The sequence below is a fragment of the Tachyglossus aculeatus genome, chromosome X1 (assembly GCF_015852505.1).
Source record: "Tachyglossus aculeatus isolate mTacAcu1 chromosome X1, mTacAcu1.pri, whole genome shotgun sequence".
NCBI lineage: Eukaryota > Metazoa > Chordata > Mammalia > Monotremata > Tachyglossidae > Tachyglossus > Tachyglossus aculeatus.
Window position 1 is genome coordinate 70,212,239 of NC_052101.1, and position 17,241 is coordinate 70,229,479.

Sequence of the window (17,241 nt, forward strand, 5' to 3'; positions counted from 1 at the left end):
ATGAGACAACTATTGTTAGTGTCATTAAGACCAGAATCTGTTGAAATTTTTCAACCTCTTATGTTTGCTTAGGACAGATATGGCCTCTAAGGACAAAGAGAATGCCTAATTTATAATTTCCCCTTTAAAAGCTTAATATAGTTCTAGAGATAAAGCACATTTATTCCTCACAACCCAGTCATTTTTGTTCTCTCAGTTAAGACTTCCAGACCTGGTGATAGTGTGATCTCTGAGCTAGATATTGTTCCCGATAGGATCTGGATCGATACCACATCCATTTGACATTGGGTCCTGAATTTGGGCCATAACATGCCATGGGAAAATTTGAATCGGTGACTTTAAGTATGTTTGGTTATTTTTCATACAAAGAACATAGCTAGAAAAATTAGAAATATGTGACAGTTCAAATGTGAATATTTTAAATGATTTAAACCTGAATCAAAGCAAAAGAGTTAGCTTTGGGGAAAAAAATTTCAAAACCTCAAAGCCTATCACAAAAATGTTCCAGAAAAGGTCAAAGTCAATGGCATAGGCCATTTCAGAATGCTGAAATCAAAGGAGCCATATAAATAGTTGAAAATGGATCAGTTAAAACCATTACATTCAGATCCATGCAAATGCAAGGAATAAAGCATACACAGAAGTAGCAGCATAATAGCATAAAACACACACCAAAAATGACACATTGAAAGTACACAAACAGTAGTAATAGCCCCAATTTCAAAGCAAATAGAATACATGAAAACTGTAAGTACATAAATCGGAATACATGAAGTAGAATCAAAATACATAAATACATGCAAATTGCAAATGAAACCTGCAATTCAAATGAGTTTGGCAGAAATCTCTTCACTGAATTCCTAATTTGGCAGTTTCCTTTTTTGGTTAGGAAGAGAGAACCTTATTGCCTGTCTCACAATATTCAGAGACTTCTGTCTCTCCCCACTTCAGCCTATACTTCACTCTGCTGCCCAGATTATCTTTGTACAGAAACGCTCTGGGCATGTTACTCCCCTCCTCAAAAATCTCCATTGGCTGCCTGTCAACCTACGAATCAAGCAAAAACTCCTCATTCTCGGCTTCAAGGCTGTCCATCACCTCGCCCCCTCCTACCTCACCTCCCTTCTCTCCTTTTACGGCCCAGCCCGCACCCTCCACTCCTCTGCCACTAACCTCCTCACTGTGCTTCGTTTTCGCCTGTCCTGCCGTTGACCCCCGGCCCACGTCCTCCCCCTGGCCTGAAATGCCCTCCCTCCCCACATCCGCCAAGCTAGCTCTCTTCCTCCCTTCAAAGCCATACTGAGAGCTCACCTCCTCCAGGAGGCCTTCCCAGACTGAGCCCCCTTTTTCCTCTCCTCCTCCCCATCCCCCCGCCCTACCTCCTTCCCCTCCACACAACACTTGTATATATTTGTACAGATTTGTTACTTTATTTATTTTACTTGTACATATTTACTATTCTATTTATTTTGTTAATGATGTGCATGTAGCTATAATTCTATTTGTTCTGACGATTTTGACACCTGTCTACATGCTTTGTTTTGTTGTCTGTCTCCCCCTTCTAGATTGTGAGCCCGTTGTTAGGTAGGGACTATCTCTATATGTTGCCGACTTGTACTTCCCAAGCGCTTAGTACACTGCTCTGCACATAGTAAGCGTTCAATAAATAGGATTGAATGAATGAATGAATTCTTTATTTCAGTGACACACTTCCTAATGATTGTAACTTTCCACTCCTCTTCCTCTGGTCATGTTACCCCATCAGTTACTTTTAGTACTCATTTCTATATAATTGTTTAATTATTGAATTTCTTTTGTTTTTATCATTTGTTTCTACGTTATTACTCTCTTACATATTGCATTTACATTAGGCAAATTTAAGCTCAAGTACCTCCCCCATTACACTGTAAACTCTTTGAGGGTAGGGATTTCTGTTGTACTTTCCTATTGAATTGAATGGAATTAATTAAATAAGTACTTTCCATTCCAGTGTTAAAACTGCCCCGTCCCAGATCTAGCCCAAAGTGGTCTTGGACCATGAAACTAAAAGCCTGCTGAACCAATTCTTACAACCCCCTCCCTGGCCATGAAATGACGGGGATGCTGAAGTACTAGCATCAGCATAGTATTTTTAATGCACCTGCAGTTGCCCCAGGGTTCTGCTTTACCGTTCCAGAAGTTCACTGGAACCACAGTTCTGAGTGAGGTAGCCCTCCAGCCACAGCTCTGTTCCCTTCCCTGAACACAAAATGGGCCCAAAAGGAGAGGCTGTGAGGAGAAGATAAGGAGAGGTTCAAATCTGTCCCATTTTGGCTTTGGCCCAATCTACTCTGGTCCATAGGCTGACATGAGTATATGCAGGGTTCTAGGAGGGCAGGCTCACATCCACCAAGCTAGATCTCTTCTTCCCTTCAAAGCCCTACTGAGAGCTCACCTCCTTCAAGAGGCCTTTCCAGACTGAGCCCCCTTTTTTCCTCTCCTCCTCCCCACCCCCCCCACCTTTCCTCCTTCCCCTCCCCACAGCACCTGTATATATGTTTGTACAGATTTATTACTCTATTTATTTTACTTGTACATATTTACTATTCTAATTATTTTGTTAATGATGTGCATTTAGTTTTAATTCTATTTGTTCTGATGACTTGACACCTGTCCACATGTTTTGTTTTGTTGTCTGTCTCCCCCTTCTAGACTGTGAGCCCATGGTTGGGTAGAGACCGTCTCTATATGTTGCCGACTTGTACTTCTCAAGCGCTTAGTACAGTGCTCTGCACACAGTAAGCGCTCAATAAATATGATTGAATGAATGAATAAGTAGAACATTGATTTTTGACTGCATGTTGCCATCCTCACTAGCATTAGATTGGTGCTTAAAGTTAGTTTTGCCCTATGCAGATTCAGTTCCCAAACTGTTTTTTCTGTACTGAAAAATTATCTTCAAAAACCAATCTTGCCCCGTACAGACATGGCCAGAATGTTTCAATCATTAATCCAATCAGTCCAAAACATTACCAGTACCCTATTCACTTTAGAAAACATGCTCCAAGTTTTAAGTGGAATGCACAAAAGATAGTTTGGATGAAATCATCATCATCAATCGTATTTCTTGAGTGCTTACTATGTGCAGAGCACTGTACTAAGCGCTTGGGAAGTATAAATTGGCAACATATAGAGACAGTCCCTACCCAACAGTGGGCTCACAGTCTAAAAGGGGGAGACAGAGAACAAAACCAAACATACTAACAAAATAAAATAAATAGAATAGATATGTACAAATAAAATAAATAAATAAATAGAGTAAAAAAATATGTACAAACATATATGCATATATACAGGTGCTGTGGGGAAGGGAAGGAGGTAAGATGGGGGGATGGAGAGGGGGACGAGGGGGAGAGGAAGGAAGGGGCTCAGTCTGAGAAGGCCTCCTGGAGGAGGTGAAATCATTAATATGGATTATACATAGAAAGCTATTATAAATTTTGTTTTATTTTGTGAAAAAAATTAAATGAAAAACTCCCAATCCCCCATAATTTAGAGCACACTCGGTTTTATTATCTCGACTGTGAGTGAAACATTTGCAGCTGCAAGTAATTTCAAAAGGCATTTTTGCCTTTTCCTTGATTCCTTGGTTTCCTAGTGTCTTTTGATACATTCTGTGGTCTCTCTGTCACTCCTCATCATCGGCCTTTCTTGAAGTTGGACTTTTCTTTCTCATAGACTTCCTGTCGCTCCCTTTCTCTCTTTCCTAAATAGGTCTTTGACTGATGTTGTATTTCTGCAGCAACCTTTTCATGAATCTACTTTGCACCACATAATTAAGTAGAGGTTTTCCAAAATATAGGTTTCTAGCCCTAGCACTCATCTATTTCAATATTCTGGGACAGCATTTGTTAAGGGCATTTAAGGTTCTTCGCATAAACAAGGTCTTCATTATTGTCATGTGTAGTATAAATCTAGTTAAGATCTTTGATATAACTCCTTTTGAAGGGAAAAAGGAAGCAAAATTACACTTGAACTTCTTAGGACACCGTTATTTCTCACCTACAGGCGGCAACTTCTTGGCTGCAAGAAGACAGTTCCTAGTACAAGGGCCTGGTACAGGCTAAATTCTGTCCCTGGAGCCTGTGGGAGTCTCACTTCTGGAGTTGAGTCAGGCTGACCCAGAGTTTAACCCAAATGGGTTTGGCCCAGGCTTCCTCAATCCCTTTCTCTGCTTCCTTCAGATTCATCTCTAATCTCTAAAGGCTGCTAATTGAAAAGGGATTAGCGATTTTGTTAATGGGTGTGGGCCATGCACTCTAGTGATTAGGCCATACTGGGCTGGGAGAGTGGTACAGGAGAGTCAGCACAGGGATCAGGGATGCTGTTCTCCAGGTGTTAATCAATTAGGCTGTGGAAACAGGCTCCAGTGTCATCCTAGATTTGGTAGTGGGACTCTTCAAAATCCATTAGCTTTAGGCCAACAGCGGGGTTAGGTTGGGATCTGAAAACCCACCCAGTTAGAACTCTTCAAAGGTTATAAGAGTCATTGGTTAAGTAAACTTAAAACATCATTTAACACCACCAATACAACTTTTCCACTTAGAGTAATACAAAGGAAGAAAAGGTTTCTTGGGGTCTTTTACATACTTCTGCTGTCTACAATTTTCATTTATTAAAAATAATTCAAGATTAAAGGATATTATATATGAATCATATTCATGTATAAATAAAACCAACTTTTTATAATTACATTTTAAAATATGAGCTAGATTATTTGCAAAAAAGCCCAATACATTCTTTCATATTGTGCTAAGTTAAACATTGCTGTTTAATACAATTTTTTTGTAAAAAATAATTATTTGGTAAACTAAATCAGTTTCTAAGATCGTGAAAATTGAGAAAGAGTAAACCAGTAGAAAATAAATTAATTTATTTTAACTCTAGGTGGCAGTTAAACACAACTAAAAAACATGCAAACTGTTTAAAATAGAGAAACACTAAAATAGTAAAACACATTCTGTTCTACCAACCAGTTAATTATATTCTAAAAATGATGTCGCAGACTGATATTACTAAACACACATGTATAAAATATAATTATACAGAAGTGAAATAGTGTAGGGCTGTAATTGCAAGGTTTTTTATTCAGCTGGTAATGTGGCATACACCTGTGCAGGGTTTATATCTCCCTTCTTTTATTTTGTCATTTTTACTAACATTTAGCTCAGTGTGGCTTTATTTTATTTACACTTATTTACCAATATCAATTCAAACCATATGTTACTTTGAGCAATATTACCTACTTTATAATATGTCAGGGTTTTCAAACAGGAAAGAAAAAAATCATAAAAGAATGGGCCCCTTAGTCCACTCAAAATGCTACGAATATAAATACACTTTTATTTCATATGGCATTGATTTAAAAGAGGTTTCCTTTTTTAGCTTTTTTGCACATAAGTGACTTATTTACAGTACTACCTTAATACTTTGTTATTGATGGTTATAACAGTGAATTTCTAATTTAGAAGTAAGGAAGATATATTGTCTTGATCATGGCTTTGTGCTGCTCATTAACTCCCATGGTACTGAACAGGTTAGTACAGGATTGTCACCTTGTTTTAGGGAGTTGCATGAGGAAGAGGAGAGTGGATTTGATTAATGTTTGAACTGTGCTTAAAATTGGAATGGTTCCCATACAATCTAAACTGTGGGAAGCAGGTCTTAGAAGAATTGCTTAAAATGGAAATAATAGGAAGATTCAACATTTGCTTGTTCATTTTTTAACATGTAATTCTTTGGTCTTGATGATGGGTCTCACAGGTCAGGGCAAGGTCGGGGGAAACTTTATGATCATTTGAAATTGTTCTTGGAAGTCTGATGTTTAATCCAGATGTTTCATTTGCCATTACTATCAATCAATCAAACAATAAATTACAAGTAGAGAAGGAACAGAGTTTAAAGACTTGTATAATGACTCCCAGGGGTTGGGATAGGGAGTGAGCATTCAAGAGTGATGCACTGGGGAGGTTCAGGGGGGAGTAGAGTAGATAGATGAGAGATTAGTCAGGGAAGGCTTCCTGGAAGAGATTTGCTTTTAGTAGAGTGTGCTGGGGTGTCAATCTTGGTCTTATTTGCAATGTTTCAGGTGGGGTTTTTTTGTTTGTTTTTAATGAAAAGTGTTTTGGGGGCTTCTCTTCAGGGATGGCTTTTAACAATAGGCAAAGTAAGCCATCACCTCATAGTGTAATATGAGAGGAGGTATAATGTGGTCTCTCATATAATTTAATGACTGTGTAACTTCTATCAAATATGACAGCCAGACAAAAGTGAACCGTTAGCGGGGTATAAATTGGGGTCTCGGAGCTGAGCTGCTTGGATTGCTTGGTCAAGAGGTGGTGTTGTCGCAACACAGTGGTGAAGAAACACTCTTTTGCTAAATAATGTCCATAAGGTCGTTATGCTACACAAGCAGCATAAAGATGTCCTTTGCGGGCTCCTCCTCCCCCTCCCATCCCCTTACTCTACAGTTCCTCAAGGGGTTCCTCAAGGGTCAGTTCTTGGTCCCTTTCTGTTCTCTGTCTACACTCACTCCCTTGGTGAATTCATTCGTTCCCACGGCTTCAACTATTATCTCTACGCTGATGACACCCAAATCTACATCTCTGCCCCTGCTCTCTCTCCCTCCCTTCAGGCTCGGGTCTCCTCCTGCCTTCAGGACATCTCCATCTGGATGTCTGCCCGCCACCTAAAACTCAACATGTCCAAGACTGAACTCCTTGTCTTCCCTCCCAAACCCTGCCCTCTCCCTGACTTTCCCATCTCTGTTGACGGCACTACCATCCTTCCCGTCTCACAAGCCCGCAACCTTGGTGTCATCCTCGACTCCACTCTCTCGTTCACCCCTCACATCCAATCCATCACCAAAACCTGCCAGTCTCACCTCCACAACATCGCCAAGATCTGCCCTTTCCTCTCCATCCAAACCTCTACCTTGCTGGTTCAGCCTCTCATCTTATCCCTACTGGATTACTGCATCAGCCTTCTCTCTGATCTCCCATCCTCCTGTCTCTCCCCACTTCAGTCTATACTTCACGCTGCTGCCCGGATCATCTTTGTGCAGAAACGCTCTGGGCATGTTACTCCCCTCCTCAAAAATCTCCAGTGGCTGCCAGTCAACCTACGCATCAAGCAAAAACTCCTCACTCTTGGCTTCAAGGCTCTCCATCACCTCGCCCCCTCCTACAGCCCAGCCCGCACCCTCCGCTCCTCTGCCGCTAACCTCCTCACTGTGCTTCGTTCTCGCCCGTCCCGCCGTCGACCCCTGGCCCACGCCCTCCCCCTGGCCTGGAATGCCCTCCCTCCACACATCCACCAAGCTAGCTCTCTTCCTCCCTTCAGAGCCCTACTGAGAGCTCACCTCCTCCAGGAGGCCTTCCCAGACTGAGCCCCCTTTTTTTCTCTCCTCCTCCCCATCCCCCCCGCCCTACCTCCTTCCCCTCCCTACAGCATCTGTATATATGCGTGTACAGATTTATTACTCTTTTTATTTTACTTGTACATATTTACTATTATTTTGTTAATAATGTGCGCCTAGCTTTATTTTTATTTATTCTGATGACCTGACACCTGTCCACATGTTTTGTTGTCTGTCTCCCCCTTCTAGACTGTGAGTGCGTTGTTGGGTAGGGACCGTCTCTATATGTTCCCAACTTGTACTTCCCAAGTGCTTAGTACAGTGCTCTGCACACAGTAAGCGCTCAATAAATACGATCGAATGAATGAATGAATGAATATGGAATGTGGGAGGTTTGGAGTCAGGGGGAACAATTGATTTTTCATTGCTTCAGGATGGCTAACTGTCTGAAGCAGACCCTGCTTTTGTTTCAGTACTCTGAAAAACATGGAGGTATTTCTCATTTTTTATTTTGAGGAAAATGTTGTTGGGGAAAAGTCTTTCCTACTAAATTTTTAAAATATAATTTGAAGCAGCCTGTAAACCAAGAGACTATTACAACAGTGTTTCAATCAATTATATTTGTTGAGTGCTTACTGTATGCAAAGCACTCTACTAAGCACTTGGGAGAGTACAATAGAACAATGTAACAGACACATTCTTTGCCCACAACAAGTTTACAGTCTAGAGGGGGAGATATTTGTATTCTTCCTGCTACTTTAGTCATCTTTAGCAATGACTTGAACCCAATCGTTATGGCTTGACCCTAAACTATTTTAATACAAACCTGTGCTCATAGTTTTTCCATATTCTGTGCCAAAATTAACAAATGGGTTATGTTTGCATCTGATAATAACTACAACCTGTTACTGGCTGAGAAATCTGCATTTTTTTGCAGTGTGATGCATATAGTAAACTGTGCTTGCAATAAATGTCTGAATCCCCTGGTAAAACCATAAACTAATGAGAAAGACAGAAGACAAAACCTTATTAATACAGTAAAGAGAATGTTCATTAAAAAAACTCAGAACTAAGCACCTTGTAGTTATCTTTTCACAATACTATAAGCCTAAAGCATTGAGCAAAATATACAGCAAATGCTTTCTAAATTATGTGCCATCTGTAAGTAATAACCTGTGTTTTTATAATAATAATAATTATTATTATTATTATGGTATTTGTTAAACACTTACTATGTGCCAGGCACTGTATTAAGTGCTGGGGTGGATACAAGCAAATTGGGTTTGACGCAGTCTCTGTTCCACACAGGGCTCACAGTCTTTATCCCCATTTTATAGATGAGGTAAATGAGGCACAGAGAAGTGAAGTGGATTGCCCAAGGCCATTCATTCATTCATTCATTCAATTGTATTTATTGAGCACGTCCTGTGTGCAGAGCACTGTACTAAGCACTTGGAAAGTACAATTTGGCAACAGAGACAATCCCTACCCAGCAACAGGCCCACAGTCTAGAAGGGGGAGACAGACAACAAAACAAAATAAGTAGACAGGCATCAATAGCATCAAAATAGATAAATAGAATTATATATATATATATACATAATTAATAAAATAAATACAATAATAAATATGTATAAGTATGCACAAGTGCTGTGGGGTGGGGAAAGGGGTAGAGCAAAGGGAGGGAGTAGGGGTGATGGGGAGGGGATGAGGAGCAGAGGAAAAGGGGGGCTCAGTCTGGGAAGGCCTCTTGGAAGAGGTGAGCTCTCACTAGGGCTTTGAAGCAGGGAAGAGAGCTAGTTTGGCGGATGGGACGAGGGAGGACATTTCAGGCCAGGGGGAGGACGTGGGCCAGGGGTCGACGGCGGGACAGGCAAGAATGCGTCAGTGAGAAGGTTAGCGGCAGAGGAGCAGAGTGTGCGGGCTGGGCTGTAGAAGGAGAGAAGGGAGGTGAGGTAGGAGGGGGCAAGGTGATGGAGAGCTTTCAAGCCAATAGTGAGGAGTTTTAGTTTGATACGCAGGTTGATAGACAACCACTGGAGATTTTTGAGGAGGGGGGGTGACATGCCCAGAACGTTTCTGTAGAAAGATAATCCGGGCAGCAGAGTGAAGTATGGACTGAAACAGGGAGAGACATGAGGTTAGGAGATCAGAAAGGCCACTTGGCAGACAAGCGACAAAGCTGGGATGTGAGGACTGTGAGTTTATAGATTTTTTTATGGTATTTGTTAAGTGCATACTATTTGTTAAGTGCTACCACATAGTAAAATCACTCATCCTATCCCACCTAGATTACTGCATCAGCCTCCTTTCTGACCTCCCAACCTCCTGCCTCTCCCCACTTGAGTCCATACTTCAGTCTGCTGCCCGGATTATCTTTATACAGAAACGTTCAGGGCATCCTTAAAAATCTCCAGTGGTTGCCTATCCACCTCCGTATCAAACTAAAACTCCTCACTATTGGCTTTAAAGCTCTCCATCACCTTGCCCCCTCCTACCTCACCTCCCTTCTACAGCCCAGCCCGTACACTCTGCTCCTCTGGTGTTAACCTACTCGTTGTGCCTTGTTCTCGACGCCAACCCCTTGGCCCACCTCCTACCTCTGGCCTGGAACGCCCTCCCTCCTCAAACCCTCCAACTAATCACTCCTTCCCCCTTCAAATCCTTACTGAAGGTGCATCTCCTCCAAGAGGCCATCCCAGACTAAGTCTCATTTTCCTCATCTCCCACTCCCTTCCATGTCACCCTGACTCACTCTCCCCTCTCCTCACCCCACAGCACTTATATATATATAATTTTATTTATTTATATTGAGGCCTGTTTACTTACATTAATGCTTGTCTCCCCCCGCCCCCGCCCCCCAAGACTGTGAGCTCGTCGTGGTCAGGTATTGTCTCTCTTTATAACCGTATTGTTCTTCAAAGTGCTTAGTGCAGTGCTCTGCACACCATAAATGCTCAATAAATACGATTGAATGAATTGAACGGATGAATGAATGAATGAATGTGCCAAGCACTGCACTAAGCACTGGGGTAGAGACAAGATACTCAGGTTGGACACAGTCTTTGTCCCACTTGGGGCTTTCAGTCTAAGTAGGAGGGAGTAGGATTTAGTCCCCACTTTACAGATGAGTACCCCCTGTGTGACCTTGGACAAGTCACCTAGCTTCTCAGTGCCTCAGTTCCCTCATTTGCAAAATGGGGATTCAGTATCTATTCTCCCCCCTACTTAGACTGTGAACCCCATGTGGGACCTGATTATCTTGTATCAACCTCAGTGATTAGTATAGTGCTTGACAGATATTAAAGGCTTAGCAAATACCACAATGAACTAATAGAGATACTTGCCCAAAACTATTGAAGTCTCTAATTAGATATTTATTCCCAACACCAGATATTTTGCAATATTTCATATAAATGTTTTTTTCTTGGCTGTTCTAAAAGGAAAAAAGATTGACGAGCTCTTTGGTTGTATGTCTCAAGTGGAATTTTCACTATATTTAATGCATTTACAAATATTTAGACTATTTAATAGACATTATCATTAGCATTTACCATGTTTTTAGGCAATTCACAAATCACAAGTTCATATCCTCCTGAAATTTTCATTCCAAAAGTCAAAACATATGGACATGTTAGGGCACTTGAGCCAATAGAAATCAACAATTTCAAAGTATAACCTCTATAAAAAATGCAGGACTTGATTGAATTTAACAGATGTACAAGTAGTAAAATGTTTTACAGGTAATTATAGAATATATTTACAGTAATTAGGCTCGATGTAGTCACTTCTCAGCATGTTAGTTGTAAATTATAAATTCAACACAGACAACTCCTCTGGCCAGTTCCCTTTTGCAAATACTTCATGTTCTCAATTGTCATTGCATGCACTAAAACCTTGGAGAGTGGATTTTTTTTTCCATCTGTCTAGAAAATTATTTGCTTTTTACTCCAGCTACAAGTGCCTATAGATATTCACTGGCCCTTTCATCATCATTTTGGTTTTGGGGGCATAATATTGGCACACTTTCAGTGGTTGTCACAACAGATGAAACTCCCTGGTGTCTTTAAACTGTGCACCAAAGTAAATACTTTACTTTTAAGTTATTTATATTTTTTAAAGGAAGTTAAAAGTAAAAATGAAAGTCATTACAAGTGGCATAAATTCTGCCCAGGTATTCTCTACAATCCAATGGAGCCCCCCGAAAAGATGCTATACTAGGTGCTCATCTCTGCTTTGAACAGTCCTTTAGTGCTCATAATCATCTGTGGAGGCATGTGGGTAAAGATCCAGAGTTGGGCTGGATTGGAAAAGTTGTGCTTCGGAGATCCTGATTTTAAATGGGCAATATACTTTGTTCAATAGTCTTAATATTATAATTATTACAACTACTACTACTACTACTAATAATGACATTTGATAAGTGCTTACTATTTGCTAACCACTTAACAGCATGGAATAGTGGATAAAGAATGGGCCTGGGTGTCAGAAGGTCATGGGTTCTAATCCCAGTTTCACCACTTGTCTGCTGTGTGACCTTGGGCAAGTTACTTCACTTCTCTGGGCCTCAGTTACCTCATCTGTAAAATGGTATTGAGACTGTGTGCCCCATGGGGGACAGGGACTGGGTCCAACCCAATTTGCCTGTATCCACCTCAGCGCTTAGTTCAGTGCCTGCACACAGTAAGCACTTAACAAATACCACAATTATCATTATTATTATTATGAAGCACTGGGATAGTTACAAGATAATCATGTCCCACACGGGGCTCACAGTCTAAGTAGGAGAAACAACAGGAATTGAATCCTCATTTTGCAGATGAGGGAACTGAGGCACAGAAAAGTTAAGTGACTTTCCTAAGGTCACAAAGCAGGCAACTGGCAGAGCTGGGACTAGGTCCTCTGACTCCCAGGGCCGGGTTTTTTCCACTAGGACAGCAAGCAGTGTGGGTTGTGAAATTTGTCAAATACATATCTGTGCAACATAGGCAATAGATGCAATCAATATCAGCTCATATTTATTAAGCACTTACTGTGTGCAGAGCACTGTACTATTGCTTTGCACACAGTAAGTGCTCAAAAAATATGACTCAGTTTAGATACCTGGGTTCTAATTCCAGCTCTGCCATATATCTGCTGCATGATCTTGGGCAAGAAACTTAACTTCTCTATGCCTCAGTTATCTATCTGCAAAATGGGGACTCAATCCTACTCCCTCCTACTTGGGGACTGCAAGCCCCACGTGGTAAAGGGACTGTGTCCTACCTGATTAAAATGTGTCTATCCCAGTTTTTAGATGAGTGCTTGGCACATAGTAAGTCCTTAAGAAATACCATAATTACTGTCCTCTCCTGGTTCTCCTCCTATCTATCTGACCTCTCCTTCTCAGCCTCTTTTGCTGGCTACTCCTAAGCCTGCCACCCTCCAAGTGTAGGGGTGCCTCAAGGCTCAATTCTGGGTCCTCTTCTATTTTCCATCTACACCCACTCCCTCAGAGAACTCATTCACTCCCACATTTTCAACTATCATGTTGACTCGGTGATTCCCAAATCTCTCCATCCCTGACCTCTCTTCTCTGCAGTCTTGCATTTCCTCCTGCCTTAAGGACACCTTCCTTAAGGACACTTCAAACCCAACATGTCCAAAACATAATTCCTCATCTTCCCACCCAAACCCTGTCCTCCCCCAACTTTCCTGTCACTGTAGACAGCACCACCATCCTCTGTCACACAAATCCATAACCTTGGCATTATCCTCAACTCATACCTCTCCTATTCAACCCATACACTCAATCTGTCAACAAATCCCGTTGGTTCTGTCTTCTCAAAATCTCTAGAATTTACCCTTTCCTCTCCATCCAAACTGCTACCATGCTGATACAAGAATTTATCATTTCCTGCCTTGACAACTGCATCAGCCTCTTGTCTCTCCCCTTTCTAGTCCATACTTCACTCAGCTCCCCAAATATTTTTTTATAAAAAAAATCATTCAGTCCATATCTCGCCACTCCTCAAAAACCTTCAATGGCTACCCATCCACCTCCACATCAAACAGAAACCCCTTACCATTGGCCTTAAGGCACTTAATCAACTCTCTCCCTTTCTTCCTTAATTTGCTGATCTCATATAGCAACCCAATCCACAAACTTCACCCCTCTGTCAATCTACTCTCTGTATCTTGATTTCATCTATCCAGCCACTGACCTCTTGCCCACATCTTCTCTCGGGCCTGGACCTCCCTCTTCCTTCATATCCGACAGTCCACTACTCTCCCCACCGTTAAAACCTCATAAAATCACATCTCCAAGAGGCCTTTCCTGACTAGGCTTTCATTTTCCATACCTACCCTCCCTGCTGGGTCAACTATGCACTTGTCTGTCTATCCCTTAACCACTTTGATACTCACTCCAGCCCAACAGCACTTACGTACATATGCTTATAGTCTACTATCTCCCCCGTCTGTAATTTATTTGAATTTCTGTCTCCTTCTGCAGACTGTAGCTCCTTGTGGGCAGGGATTGCCAATAACAACTCTATCGCATTGCACTTTCGAAAGTGCTTAATGCAGTGTTCTGTACCCAGTATGCTTAATAAATACAATTGATTGACTGACTGATTGACCTTCTGGATAAGGCAATGATATTTTTGTTGCACTGTACTGTTTTGAAGAGAGAGCTGTATAGATTTAGTACTTCCTCTGCTATGGAAATTCTATTAAATATTTTGTATGCTTTCTTCAGAGACTTCATTTCAATTTGTTTTAGCCTTCCTCTAAACAAAGTGCCCTACTTATTTTTAATCATTCTATTGTTTAATTAGACTTATAGGAAGGTCATATCTAGCAGAACACATGCTATTTTCGAGATACATTCCATAATATGAAAAGGATATTGTAATTAGAAAAAAATATTCTCAAATTCTTTAATTCAGTTTTGAAAAGTCAAACTCATGGGAATTAGTCACATACCTTGTACATTCTATCACCTATTTTTATAACGCAACTATCTTACTTGTAGTTGTGCTGTTCCTATTTTATGTTTGTCTACACGCGCTGCCTAGAATTCCTCAACAACAACTCTCTCCTCGACCCCCTCCAGTCTGGCTTCCGTCCCCTTCATTCCACGGAAACTGCCCTCTCAAAGGTCACCAATGACCTCCTGCTTGCCAAATCCAACGGCTCATACTCTGTCCTAATCCTCCTCGACCTCTCAGCTGCCTTTGACACTGTGGACCACCCCCTTCTCCTCAACACGTTATCTGACCTTGGCTTCACAGACTCCGTCCTCTCCTGGTTCTCCTCTTATCTCTCCGGTCGTTCTTTCTCAGTCTCTTTTGCAGGCTCCTCCTCCCCCTCCCATCCTCTTACTGTGGGGGTTCCCCAAGGTTCAGTGCTTGGTCCCCTTCTGTTCTCAATATACACTCACTCCCTTGGTGACCTCATTCGCTCCCACGGCTTCAACTATCATCTCTACGCTGATGACACCCAGATCTACATCTCTGCCCCTGCTCTCTCCCCCTCCCTCCAGGCTCGCATCTCCTCCTGCCTTCAGGACATCTCCATATGGATGTCCGCCCGCCACCTAAAGCTCAACATGTCGAAGACTGAGCTCCTTGTCTTCCCTCCCAAACCTTGTCCTCTCCCTGACTTTCCCATCTCTGTTGACGGCACTACCATCCTTCCCGTCTCACAAGCCCGCAACCTTGGTGTCATCCTCGACTCTGCTCTCTCATTCACCCCTCACATCCAAGCCGTCACCAAAACCTGCCGGTCTCAGCTCCGCAACATTGCCAAGATCCGCCCTTTCCTCTCCATCCAAACCGCTACCCTGCTAATTCAAGCTCTCATCCTATCCCGTCTGGACTACTGCACTAGCCTTCTCTCTGATCTCCCATCCTCGTGTCTCTCTCCACTTCAATCCATACTTCATGCTGCTGCCCGGATTATCTTTGTCCAGAAACACTCTGGACATATTACTCCCCTCCTCAAAAACCTCCAATGGCTACCGATCAATCTGCGCATCAAGCAGAAACTCCTCACCCTCGGCTTCAAGGCTCTCCATCACCTCGCCCCCTCCTACCTCACCTCCCTTCTCTCCTTCTACTGCCCAGCCCGCACCCTCCGCTCCTCCACCACTAATCTCCTCACTGTACCTCGCTCTCGCCTGTCCCGCCATCGACCCCCGGCCCACGTCATCCCCCGGGCCTGGAATGCCCTCCCTCTGCCCATCCGCCAAGCTAGCTCTCTTCCTCCCTTCAAGGCCCTGCTGAGAGCTCACCTCCTCCAGGAGGCCTTCCCAGACTGAGCCCCTTCTTTCCTCTCCCCCTCGTCCCCCTCTCCATCCTCCCGTCTTACCTCCTTCCCTTCCCCACAGCACCTGTATATATGTATATATGGTTGTACATATTTATTACTCTATTTATCTATTTATTTATTTATTTTACTTGTACATTTCTATCCTACTTATTTTATTTTGTTGGTATGTTTGGTTCTGTTCTCTGTCTCCCCCTTTTAGACTGTGAGCCCACTGTTGGGTAGGGACTGTCTCTATGTGATGCCAATTTGTACTTCCCAAGCGCTTAGTACAGTGCTCTGCACATAGTAAGCGCTCAATAAATACGATTGATTGATTGATTGATTGGTGCAATTAGGTATAGAATTTATCATTTTCTCCATACTCAGAAGTGGCGAGAAATACTACTGGAAACTAGTTAAACTGGCTGATGACTCGAGAAAAGGGTCATCAAGATAGATCAATTACCAAGTGCTAAAGAGATACTGCTTGCATTTAGATGGACTCTAACAAAATTACCCATGCATTTAAACAATTATGGGGCTAATTTGGTTGCCTAAAAAGAGAAATCATTTGTTCACAGATTTCATCAGGACCTGCATATAGAAGGAATCAGAGGCAAAAAGAGGACTTGCTTCTACCAACAAATTACCAGTCTAATCTGAGGCTGTAAAAGCTTGGTAAAAGGTTTGACAACTGTATGCTCATGTCTATTGTTGATTCAGCTGCAACATGATTTTCCTTTGGTTAAGAAACCACACAAGAGAAGTTGTGCAAATCTTTGTGTCAAAATAGGTGAGGGGGATATAGTATGTGCCCAAAGGGATCCACCAAGCCTCACATTATTGTCCCAGGTTTTCCAAAATGTGACATAAGTCTTATGATAAGAGAACCTAAAGCGTTGGATGTTAGGTTACTGAGCTCTAAAAGGTATGATATCCTATAATGTTAGTAAACCACCCTTCACTACTCCCTTTATTACGGCTCCTCTCCCCTGTTGGGAGAAGACTTACAACTCCTCAAAAGTGTAAAAGTAGAATGAAGGCTGCTTCCAGAGGACCTGGGTTCTAATCCTGCCTCCACTACTTGCCTACTGTGTGACCTTGGGCAAGTCACTTAACTTCTCAGTGCCTCAGCTTCCTCAACTGTCAAATGAGGGTTCAATATGTATCCCCCCTCCGAATTAGACCTTAGGCTCCATCCCCTTCTAGACTTCAAGCTTGTTGTTGGGTAGGGATTGTCTCTATCTGTTGCCAAATTGTACTTTCCAAGCACTTAGTACAGTGCTCTGCACACAGTAAACGCTCAATAAATATGATAGAATGAATGAATGAATGAATAATAAATAATAATGACGGTATTTGTTAAGCACTTACTATGTGCAAAGCACTGTTCTAAGCGCTGGGCACTGTTCTGAATGTGTGACAGGAAATGTTTCTGACCTCATTGATTTACATCTATCCCAGCTCTTAGAACAGCACTTGACACAATTAAGTGACAAATACCACAAAAAAAACACACCATAGACAGCAGGGAAGAGAACAGGGAGAGTAAG